Below are 12,619 nucleotides of genomic sequence, written 5' to 3' on the forward strand. Positions count from 1 at the left end.
AGCACTGATGATGTCGCCTAGCCAGGGGACGAAACGTTTGCAACAAAAACTTCCAGCTCGGCGAACAGAACCACAACAACGAGCACCCGAGCTACAAATCTTCGCACAAACTTTGAACACCTACGGGCGAGAGACGCTACGACAAGCCAGGAAATGGGAATCCTGCGCTAACCGACTAAGCGCCACATACGAACAACTCCGGTTCCTACACGAATGCCGAAAGAATCGAATCCTTCCACAATGTGTCAGATACAGACCGCCAGTCAACAACCCACAAGCCAGGGAAACAGCCAAGCAGAATGGATTCAGGATGATCCAGGTAATGATCACAGACGCGCACAACCGACTTCACAGATACAGACATGAAATTGCGCGCCAAAAGTTGTTAATTTCAAAAACCACGAATCAGGAATGGACCCGGACCATAGAACAGGCTGTCACCATAGGACAGAACAGGACAACACACCACAAAAAAAAACGGCACTAAAAGAAAAAATGGCCAAACTAACACACAACAAAGAGGACACCACAACACACACCTGGGTTAAAAACCTCTCCCACAGACAGCTCACAGACACGGAAAGAACAATACTGGCCAAGGGGCTCAACTACAACCACAGGGACGCCAAGACAGCAGACTTCCTAGCAGCACTAGAATGCACACTCAGGAACAATGGACTGACAGAAGAGACACAACAAACAGTGAGACAAACTGTCGTACCTATGATAATAAGGAAAAGACAAACACATAACCTCAACACCAAGGAGAGGGAAGCACTGAAATCACTAAGAAACGATAAGAACATAATCATACTACCAGCAGATAAAGGCAGAATGACGGTCATCCTAGATAAATCTGATTACATCCAAAAAGCACAACAACTACTTGCAGATACCAACACCTACCAAAAGAGGGAGTTTGACCCCACCCCACAGCTCACCAATAGGATAAATAACACACTAAGGAATCTACAAAAAAACGGACAGATAACCAGAGCTGACCTACAAAGAATGAAACCGGAAAGCAACACCACCCCCAGATTCTATGGATTACCTAAAGTGCACAAACCAGACATCCCACTCAGACCCATAGTATCACTACCAGGGACACCATCATACAAACTGGCCAAAGAACTACAACAGAAACTGAAACACCTGGTCAGCGGATCCAAACACTCTATACAATCAACACAGGAATTCTTGGACATCATCAGAAATATACACATAGACAAAGAAGAAACCATGATATCATTCGACGTGACGGCACTGTTCACTTCGATTGACAAAACCCTCGCCAGAGAAACAATAGCCAACCTACTGGACATACAGAACAGAAAACAGGACGCTGAACCTATCAACAAAGACGGCATACTAAAACTACTGGACTTGTGCCTCACAACACACTTCACATTCAACAACCAGATATACGAACAAATCAACGGAACACCCATGGGCTCACCGATCTCGGGACTCATAGCAGAGGCAGTTATGCAAAGGTTAGAACAAACAGTCCTACCACAAATTCAACCCAAACTCTGGGTCAGATATGTCGATGACACGTTTGTAATCATTAAAAACACGGAAATAGAAAAAACACACCGGATCATCAACGCCACACTCACAGGAATCCGATTCACGAGAGAAGAAGAAAAGGATAGCCAACTCCCATTCCTAGACGTGATGGTACAGAGAACACCGAACGGAGAATTCACTACAAGGGTATACAGGAAAGCAACACACACAGACCAAGTCCTAAACTATGAAAGTAACCACCCCAACACACACAAACGAACCTGCATCAGGACACTATTCAAAAGGGCCACAACACACTGCAGTACACCAGAACTGCAAAAAGAAGAAGAGGAACACCTATACAAGGTATTCGCCAAAAACGGATACCCGCGCAACTTCATCAGCAGATGCCTAAGAGAAAGACCACGGAACGAGGACATACCACAACCAAAAGGACTAGCCACACTACCATACATCAGGAGCATCTCGGAACTGACAGCCAGACTACTGAGACCCCTAGGACTCATAACGGCACACAAACCAACAGCCACGCTCAGACAACAACTCACCAGAACGAAGGACCCGATACCCAACATGAGCAAGACGAATGTAGTGTACAAAATACCATGCAAGGACTGCACTAAACACTATATAGGACAAACAGGAAGACAGCTAGCAATCCGCATACATGAACATCAACTAGCCACGAAACGACACGACCAGCTATCCTTAGTTTCCACACACGCAGACAACAAGTAACATGAATTCGAATGTGACAACACTACTATCGTGGGGCAAGCCAGACAGAGAACAGCCAGGGAATTCCTAGAGGCATGGCATTCATCCACAAACTCCATCAACAAACACATCGACCTGGACCCAATATACCAACCACTACAGCGGACAGCTGAAACTGACAACCGGAAGCGGCAGGGACAGACCACTATAAACACCGGAGGAAACATCAAAGAAGCGCTTCGCAGGAGGCTCCCAAGCACTGATGATGTCGCCTAGCCAGGGGACGAAACGTTTGCAACAAAAACTTCCAGCTCGGCGAACAGAACCACAACAGTCCAGAACTAAAGGGCATAGATTAAGGGTGAGAGGGGAAAGATATAAAAGAGACCTATGGGGCAACCTTTTCGCGCAGAGGGTGTTGTGTGTATGGAATGAGCTGTCAGAGGAAGTGGTGGAGGCTAGTACAATTGCAACATTTAAAAGGCATCTGGATGTAGTATGAATGGGTGGGGTCAAGCTCCCACAGAACCAGGATTTTCGCATAGATTGCACTAACTGTTGACATTTAGAAGCTGCTATACATTTCTCCCTGTTACAGCAAAACGCTGGGGTTTGTGATCTCTGCCAGAGTTTTCTCTTCATGCTCTTCCGTCCTGGACTGGAGAAGCATTGCCTGTGAGACAATCTATTTTACTGAACTTGCCTTTGCCAAGGGTGTGTTTATGAATGATACTGTTTTGGAACAGCTAATCACTAGTAATTAACAAGTATATTCTCCTGTTAAGTATTTTGATAGAGTTACAATTAGGCTACTTCTATTTAACTGTAAGAATAAGGTGTGTTCTGCATCAAGCGTGGTAGTTTGATCAATGGAATTGCATCCATACCTTACATTTGCCTGTTAAAATAAGAAAACGTGGTTGTCTAGGCTATCTTTTTAATATATTTTGAGAGAGTGAGGTCAGGTCCATAACAATATGAAGTGAATCAAAAATAATAATGCAAAAATCTTAATATTGTTATGATGCTGGATCAGAACACTGATGTACCATGGACAATATTAACTTTCAAGTTTAAATGTGTTTTTAAAGGAAGTCTGCCTCACCCAAAATAGTGAGTGGAGGTATAAATTCACTCACTGGCAAAATCCTATGTGAAATCCCTGGAATGTCACTGCAAAGTATCAGGGTAATTTCAAATACAGAGTCAAATGTAACAGTAAGATATAAGAAGGTGCTAACGACCCTTTAGAAAATTTGTAGCTCAGGTTGAGGTTCTGGATGTAAGTTTGCTCACTGAGCTGGAAGGTTCATTTTCAGATGTTTTGTCACCATAAGCACCATAAGAAGGTGCTCTCAGAACAGCATTCTCAGAAGAAAGTCACTTCTTGCAGATTTTTTGTGTTTATGCCTTCCATGTGGGACTGTGCTGCCCCATTAACAAGGTTAGGTTGTCCTTGGTTTTTCTCAAGACTGGTCGGAAAGGCAGAGGTGCCGATATGTCTTGGAATGAGCTTACTTTAAACAATGACAGGGGAGTGGCCAGTTCTCCCAGTTCAGATTTTTTACAAGTTTGGTTTAGTTTTTAGCAGTGAGTCAGAAAACTGCTGGGACCTAGAGAAGCAGCTACAGCTTCAACAGAGTTCTTGCCTGAACTTTCCCTCTGAAATCTCTCCTGCCTGTAATAAACTGTGTTTGCATTTAACTTTTTCCAAGGTGCGTGTTTACGGGTTGTTGCAAGAACTGGAACAGCTCCTTCGTTAAGCTGCGACAGAGTCAGTTGGATTTTCAAATATGTTATTCTAAATTCTGCTTTCTTTTGTTCGTGCCTCAGCCTTAGTATGTAAATAAATTTAGTTATGCTTAAAGCCAAGCTGCATCACTCCTGGAATATCCACTTTACATCTGCCTTTAAATCAAGAAAAGTTAGGATCTGGGCTACCTTCTTAAAAGGCGGTCTGACCCGGTCCATAACATATGAAGACACTTTAAAAAAACAATTGCAACACTAATTCATGTGCATTGGTGACCTGGTGTTCTAGTATGTAGGTGATGGTGGTAAGGATCACAGCTTTGAAAACATCCATTTAAATATCCCTGCAAAACAAGTAAAAAAGGAAAGTAAGGTCTGACTCTGAGTGCTGCCAGACAGCCACAAAAGATCAGCCTACAAAGTCAAGAACCTCAAAATCAACAGTTTGACATCCATGTTATCGGTGACAACACTGCAAACAATGTTTAAACATTTGCAACCCATGAACAATTCAAAGATTGTCCTGTCTATCATTAGTTTTAACTTCTATTATTTTGAACTCACCTCCTATTTCTAATTTGCGTGACTCAATGGGCTGAATGGCCTAACTTCTGTTCATATGTCTTGTGGTGTAGATATCATCGAATCACTACATATAGAAGCAGGCCATTTAGCCTACTAACTCCACACTGACCCTCCAAAAAGCATCCCTCCCAGACCCCAGTCCCCTACCTTATCCCCATAACCCTGCATTTCCCTATCGCCTGCATATCCCTGGATACTATGGGGCAACCTAGCATGGCCAGTCCACCTAAACTGCACATTCCTGGACTGTGGGAGGAAACATATGGAATGTACAAACTCTGCACAGACAGTCACCTGAGAGTGGAATCAAACCCAGCTCCCTGGCACTGAGAGGCAGCAATGCTAACCACTGAGCCACCATGTTGATATGTCTTGCATTACAATTTTTCTTGTTTTAACAAGAAATAAAATTCACCCTTCCTTGCTAATTCAAGAAAACTTGGCAAATTTGTTCCTTACAAAACAAAAAATTTGACTCAAAGAGAATGGTGTCCTCAATGGAAGAGAGCCTTTTAAAAATAACCTTGTTGCAACCAGCCACAGGGGGTCTGGGGAGGCAGGTAAGGGGTGTAAGGGAATTACTAAGGGGAGGCAGTTTACTCCTCCTTACCAGGATCTTAATACTTTGAGCTATTGGGCCTAGAACTAATCTGAATTGGGAAAATTTGCCAGGGGATTGGACCCAACAATACATTTGTTTTAAAATGGTCTCATATAATTAACATAATCAAAGAACTGCAGAGGTTGGAAATCTGTAACAAAAGCAGAAATTGCGAGAGAAATTCATCAGGTCCAGCAGTAGAGAGCAGCGTTAACATTTTAAGTTCAGTGTCTCTTCATCAGAACGGTTAGCAGCTAGGAAAATGTAGTATTTATACAGAAATTGATGTAGATAGTTGGATATGGAGCCCAAAGACGTATAGAAAGGATAGATGATCAAGGAGCTTCTGGATAGTAGACAAGGACCGAAGTATTTAAACTGACCATAGGGAAGGGAATAAAGTATTGTCCCTCAGTAAGGCTCTACTCTTAGAGAAATGAGGCACAGTCAAAATAAATGAATGACCCAAAAATGCTATCACTGTGAACTCTTGCAATAACCATATTAGAATCCACCAGAATAGCTGAAATTAAGTCAGAACCCAAACATCAGGACTCAGCCTTATGCTGAAAATTCTAGGCTGACTTATTGGAGGAAGGTCTGTTGATGTCTGCTTTGTTCCACAAATCCGGATGATACAATTTTTCTATATAACAGCAGTAGCTTTATTATGGGACAGCCGGTGAGAGATTCAAAATGTCCCCAAAGTAGCCTACTTGTGGAGACACTTCTTCACAAATCTCTGCCCTACACACAGAGACAGTATATTTTATAGGAATTAAACAACAGGTTCATCAGTCACATGGGCGATTGTCATCACTTAGTTTAAAGTAGATAATTATGAATTTATAAAGCCCGATGAATGTTGATGTCCTGTGATAACATGTGAATGGAGTACAGAAACTGATTAATGCTGCTGTAAATAGGGGATTCTCATACCTATGTTAATATGAAGGGGAAATAAATGGGGGATTCACATACCTATGCTAATATGGAGGGGAAGTAAGACAATGGGAGCAGAAGGCAGTTTAACAGGGTTGTGACCAAGGCTATCACTCTTGTCTGGAAAGAGCAAATACCTTTGTCTGGGTCTACAGGTGAATCCACATGTGTGGTTTCATTAAGCTCCATTTCTGAGATACAGCCAGCCTCCCCTCTACTGAGATGTTCTGTCTGTATTGTAAGAGTCCAGGCTTTCAGTTGATACTGCAATAAGTCCTTTGATAGTGGAATGTTTAACCCTTGAGTTCCCAGTATGTCCTGAAGGAGAAGTAAAGCATGGAACTGACCCCTCTGTGGCATTTTAACTTCCTCAGCTCTATTGATCACTCAAATATATCCATGGAAATAAAAGTGGTGGCACTAGAACAGCTTTCCAAGCATCAGAGTTCTTCAATCCCAAGCCTTCAGTCAAGGTTGTGACTTGTGGTAGGTGGAGATAACCATGATTTGGAGGAGCCAGTGTTGGACTTGGGTGGACAAAGTTAAAAATCACACAACGCCAGGTTATAGTCCATCAGGTTCATTTGGAAGCACTAGCTTTCAGAATACACAGAGCAGAGGTACGTCCCTAAAAGTCACTGACTGTGGGGTTAATATGTGTATTCAGGCTGGATTGCTGTTTGTGTCTCACAGAAGAGTCAGTTTATTTCTAAGTAAGTCTCTGTGGTAGTGGGAGGCATTATCAACTTGTCATCAGAAGGAATCAAGGCATCTCCCTGCAGGCTCCCATCATAGTCTGGTGTGGACACAACTTATTCCGTTTACCAATTAGATAGGGTGCATGTTACAGGCATGTTAACAACCTGCTGCTGGAAGTCAATCATTTTGAGGATTCAGTCCTTCAGTTTAGGTCTTGATGGAGAAGGAAGCATGGAAGCTTTTCCTCCTTGAGGCTTTAATGGCATGTCGACAAGACTTGCAATCACATTGTCTGTCAGCAATACACAAAGATGCTGAGAAAAAGATGAAAATCTAGAATCCAATGACCCGAGCATGGAACTCCAGTTCTGAAGAAGAGTCATAATAATAAAGTCACAGCACGGAAACAGACCCTCCGGTCCAATTAGTTCATGCCAAGCATGTTCCCAATCTCAGCTAGTCCCAACTGCCTGTGTTTGGCCCATATCCCTCCAAACCTTTTCTATTCATGTACTTGTCAAAATATCTTTTAAATGTTGTAACTGTGCCTGCATCCATCACTTCCTCTGGCATTTCATTCCACAGATGAGCCACACACTGTTTAAAAAGTTGCCCCATTGTCCTTTTTTAAACTTTTCTCCCCTCATCTTAAAAATATGCCCCCTGATTTTGAACTCCCCTACCCCAGGTAAAAGGTCATTGCTATTCACCTTATGCATGCCCCTCATGATTTTATAAAATTCCATAAGATCACCCCTCAACCTCCTATGCAGTGAAAGAAATCCAAGCATATTTGTTTAAACCCTCCATTCTTGAGAACATCTTGTTTTTTTTTCTGAACCTTCTCCAATTTAATAATATTTTTCCTATAACTGGGCAACCAGAGCTGTACACAGTACTCCAGAAGTGGCCTCACCAATGTCCTGTACAACCTCAGCATGATGTCCTAACTCCTATACTCAATGGTCTGAGTAATGAGGGCAAGTGTGCCAAATACCTTCTTAACCTCACTATTTGCCTGTGACACAAATTTCAAAGAATTATGTATTTAAACCCTGAGGTCTCTCTGTTCTACAACACCACCATGGGCCCTATCTTTAATTGTATAAGTCCTGTCCTTGTTTGTTTTATCTTGCATTTATCCAAACTAAACTCCACCTGCCACATCTCAGCCCATTCTTCCAATTGATTAAGACTCTTTGTAATCTTAGATAACCTTCTTCATTGTTCACTATACCACCAATTTTAGTGTAATCCACAAACTTACTAACCATGCTTCCTAAATTGTTTAAAAAACTGACAAACAGAAGTGAAGCCAGTACTAATCCCCATGGAACATCACTAGTCACAGGCCTCCAGTCCAAAAAATAACCCTTTACCACCCTCTGTCTGCTGTCAAGCCAATTTTGTATCCAATAAACAAACCAACCCTGAATCCCATGCACTCTAACTTCAGTAATTAGTCTACCATGCGGAATCTTGTCGAAGACTTTACTAGCCCATATCTAACTTAAAAAGTTACTCTGTTTCCCCTTGCCACAGATGCTGCCAGAGCTGCTGAGCTTCTCTAGTTTCTGTTTTTATTTCAGATTTCCAGCATCCACAATACTTTCCTTTATCGTTTAGTTCAGATTACTCCATAATACAAAGGAACCTCGATTATCTGAATATAAATTATCTGAATTTTCGATTATCCAAAGGAGATCTCAAGGTCCCGATAGAAACGTTACATCAAAGAAGTGTTTCCAAGACTGATCGCGTCTTTTGTTTACAATGATTAAAAATGAACACGGCTTACTGAAATGTTGCTGAGAATGGTCCTGGACATTGATGAGAGCCCAAGCGCAGTCTCCAAATGTCTGACCGCCTGCCCTCTCTGTCTCTCCCCACACTTTCCCTGGAGTTCTACACAGGGGTGTACCCTAAAACCCCCTTGCCCAGATAATCTCTCCAACATTGTCCTGTACAGGGCAAAGGTGGAGCTTGTCAAAACGTTGCAGTGAAAAGTTTTGTGTGTGTGTGTGCACTACTTTGCGACTCACCACCCAAAGGCCGCTCCAGTCTTGCTGTTGGTTTCCAGTCTGGCTGCCCCAGAGGTGGGGTGAAGGTCAGCGGGCAGGGGCGCTCGGGAAGGTGGGGCAGATGGGTTGGACGATGGTGGGGCTGGACGGGGGGATGGGGGTGGGGTGGGGCTGATGATTGGCTGATTTGGGGGGGTTGTACGGGTGGCGGGCTTGGGGGCTTGGTTAGGGGACAGGGTTGGACGGGGTTGGGGTGCAGACGGGATGGCGGGGGCCCGCACACAGTGTTTTTCTGCCTAGTCTCCTGAACCGGGAGTGGACATCGCAAGTGCTCACTGTGTCAATCCCATTGAACTGATGGGCGGTTGGGGGTGGTGGGGTTAGGCCTCAGCAATGCTGCAGGTCCCTTACACACAAGTGTGTGTCAGTTCAAAAACAAACCCTGAGACAGAGCGAGGGAACAAGGCCGGCAGAGCGAGGAAAAAGGAAACTTCAGAAAACTCCGAGCCCCAGAGGCAAGGCATTGAGTCAATTAACCGAATAAATAAATTATCCGAATGAAATACTCCCCGCCCATCTCGTTCGGATAATCGAGGTTCCTCTGTATTCCACTCGATGAGTCTAATTTAGACATGGGGGTGAAACACATTGAAACATGATTCCCTGCTCAAGTTGTAGAATTAATTAATTTCTCCTCTTGTTTTCAGATAAGAGGAAGTGGAACACATAGAAAGTCCTGACTTTAATCTGGAGTGAGATATTGATTCTGCTCCCTTGAGAGGAACTTTACTGCATTTATTTGATTTGTAACCAAGGTGATTTACCTCACAAGACAGAATTTAAACCATTTATAAAGTTTGGAGAATCCCCTACAGGAAGGAGTGTCAGAGGGGGAACCTTGGTTTGGATCATCCATTTAAGTCGACTATTTTATTGACTGTGCGAAGTTCGAAACATCTATCAATAGCCACCATACTATAACAAAGCCAGCACGACATTGAATTTTTCTGAGAAATGATCATTAAAGAATGCTTCAGGCCAGAAACTTACTTTTCCTACAGGAAATAAATGTTTTGTTTGGGAAGAATTTGATACTAGATTTACAGAAAGGGTTATAAACATTGATCAGTTGTCTTAACATCAGCAATAGGAATATAAAAGGTAAGGAAGCAATATTTTTCTCAAAAAAAGCTGGCTAGAAAATTCACTGGCATGAATATCTTATGTGATACCAAATTTATGATCAACGTGTTTTGTTCTTTACGTTTGATAAATGTGCAATATATTTTAATAAGGGATGGAGGTGCTTTGATTATTATGAAGTAAATTATCTTTAGCCTTTCTCTGAAGTATTGATTTCACAATGTTGCTTGAGAGCTGCTTAGAACATGACTTACAAGTGAGGCATGTGCGCGCACACGTGTACGTGCGCGCGCGCGCACACACACATATACACACACAGACTTTTTCTTTATTCTTTACACAAATATAATGGATAGGTAAATTTGAAATCCTAGTTGATACATTGTATTGCTTGGGAGATCATTTATCCCAATTTATTGAGGCAATTCACAAATATAAATATTTGGGCAAGACATTTCTTCCATTTCACTGTGCAGGAAGCATAGTGTCTTTTTATAAGCAAGTGGAATATCCATATACCACTTTAAGTTTAATAATCTTTTAATGGCTTTGGGAAGCCTAACAGATTGGAATTTGTAAGTTATGGAGTCACAGAGTCATACAACACATAAACAGACAAGTTGCAAAAGGAATATGAACAAAACTGTCTCATTCACTCAAGATAGTTTTTCTAGAGAAAGCATTTAGGATGCTGGTTGTATTTAGGATAATGGGGAACATCTCATGTGTCACATTCTATGGCAAGTATAAAACAATTAATCCTGTCAATGTCCACAGACTGTTGAAGCAAATTGTCTCAGCATTACCATCTCTAATTAAAAATAGCTTGGGCTTGCAATGAACCAAGGAGTATTGAAAGTGAGTTCTTGGTGATCTTAACAAAGGTCAGTTATCCATGTACTTGAACATAAATGGAGCTACAGTTTGAGGAAAACATACATTTCATGATAACTGAATTTCATGTGCAAGGCAAAAATGAGGACTGTGGATGCTAGAGATCACAGTCTAGATTAGAGTCAGGAAAAGGGCTTTTGCCCGAAATGTTGATTTTCCTGCTCCTCGGATGCTGCCTGACCTTCTGTGCTTTTCCAGCACCACTCTAGTCTGGCCAACTCTAAATATGCAACTTGTAAGAAGACAGTGAGTGTGCACCAAACACTTCAGTTCAAACATACCCAGCTATGCTTCCCTCTGAACACCTTCTCCATTGCAAATTGAGATTGGAATGGAGCTCCTGAAACAACTCCCAAACTAAATAATTTGCTTGCTGCAGTAAAGCAAAATCTATCAACAAGACTTGTGGCAGAAGAATTGGATGGAACCAATTTATTTGCCTTGAAAAAAAACCCAGCAGCACCAGGTGTTAATAAACCAGAATTATAGAAGCAACAGCAATTAAACAGACTGCTAAAAAGGGAACTTCAAAATTCCAGAACATACCAGTGTTGCAATTAGCTGAGCAGATTTAAAGGAGCAGGTGAGAAAATGACATATTCAGTTTGGAGGTAAAAACAATGACTGCAGATGCTGGAAACCAGATAATATTCTTGATTTATTCCTGAAGGGCTTTTGCCCGAAACGTCATTTCGCTGCTCCTTGGATGCTGCCTGAACTGCTGTGCTCTTCCAGCACCACTAATCCAGTATTCAGTTTGGAACCAATTTATAAAGTACACTGCAATTAAGAGTTTTAGTAAAATTCATGATCTCATGTTGAAGTCTTCAAAATGATGATTGCATTTTCTATCTCTGAATATGGCTCCCTGAGTTAGTTGTACATTAGTGTACGCAATTAGTCAGAACTGCAAAATCCTATTCACCTATAAATAGCCACAGATTGAAACTGCTGTTGCTGGGTTTGGATATCGATATTTATCATGTACATGCCTGTAAATAAATGCTTACAAAGAGTGTGAGGATTACCTCTGGATCTGAGTCTGGGTGGGTTACTATTCGGAGAACTTGTTGGGCCGAAGGGCCTGTTCCCACACACTGTAGGAATTCTAATTATGTAGGAACTCTAACTCTAATTCTATCCTTAACCATCAACCTTTCAGGATTATTGCACCTTGAAATTCATGGCCCTACTAGTTGAACCCAATGATGTGCATTTGAAGTATGCAAAGGTGTTTTCTCATGACCTGATGTTGAGAAAGGATTTGAAAAATGTCAATTGTTAGCTCTCGAAAAGCTTAGAAATCTTTCTCTGCTTTCCACGATTGCCCATTTGACCTTTAAAAATCAAAGAGCAATCTGACAAAACACCATAAACATTGCGTTTCCGTAAAGAGATCTTGGTGTAAATTCTTTTGATATGTAGGCAAAACAATTTTAGAGCCTTCCATCTGTCATTGATGCTGTCACTGACACACTCTCTGTACTTACCACATGGAAGATAATGCCATACCTTGTCTTGAATTGAGCTGGATTCCCATCGCTGCAGATTACATCCTTGCTGCCCAGTTTTTTTTGTCTTCCTACAGGAATGGAACAGAGATGAGAATGTTCTCTACTTGGGCTGCTTTCAACTAAGTTAGCTGAACTTCTCCAGCATCAGGATTTGAATTGGAATTACAGAATAACAGGCTTTCCAATCCATTACACGCTGGCATTTCGCCTCCTGAAAG

The sequence above is a fragment of the Chiloscyllium plagiosum genome, unplaced genomic scaffold, assembly GCF_037043375.1.
Source record: "Chiloscyllium plagiosum isolate Xiang-an unplaced genomic scaffold, Cpla_swu_hap1 HiC_scaffold_8, whole genome shotgun sequence".
NCBI lineage: Eukaryota > Metazoa > Chordata > Chondrichthyes > Orectolobiformes > Hemiscylliidae > Chiloscyllium > Chiloscyllium plagiosum.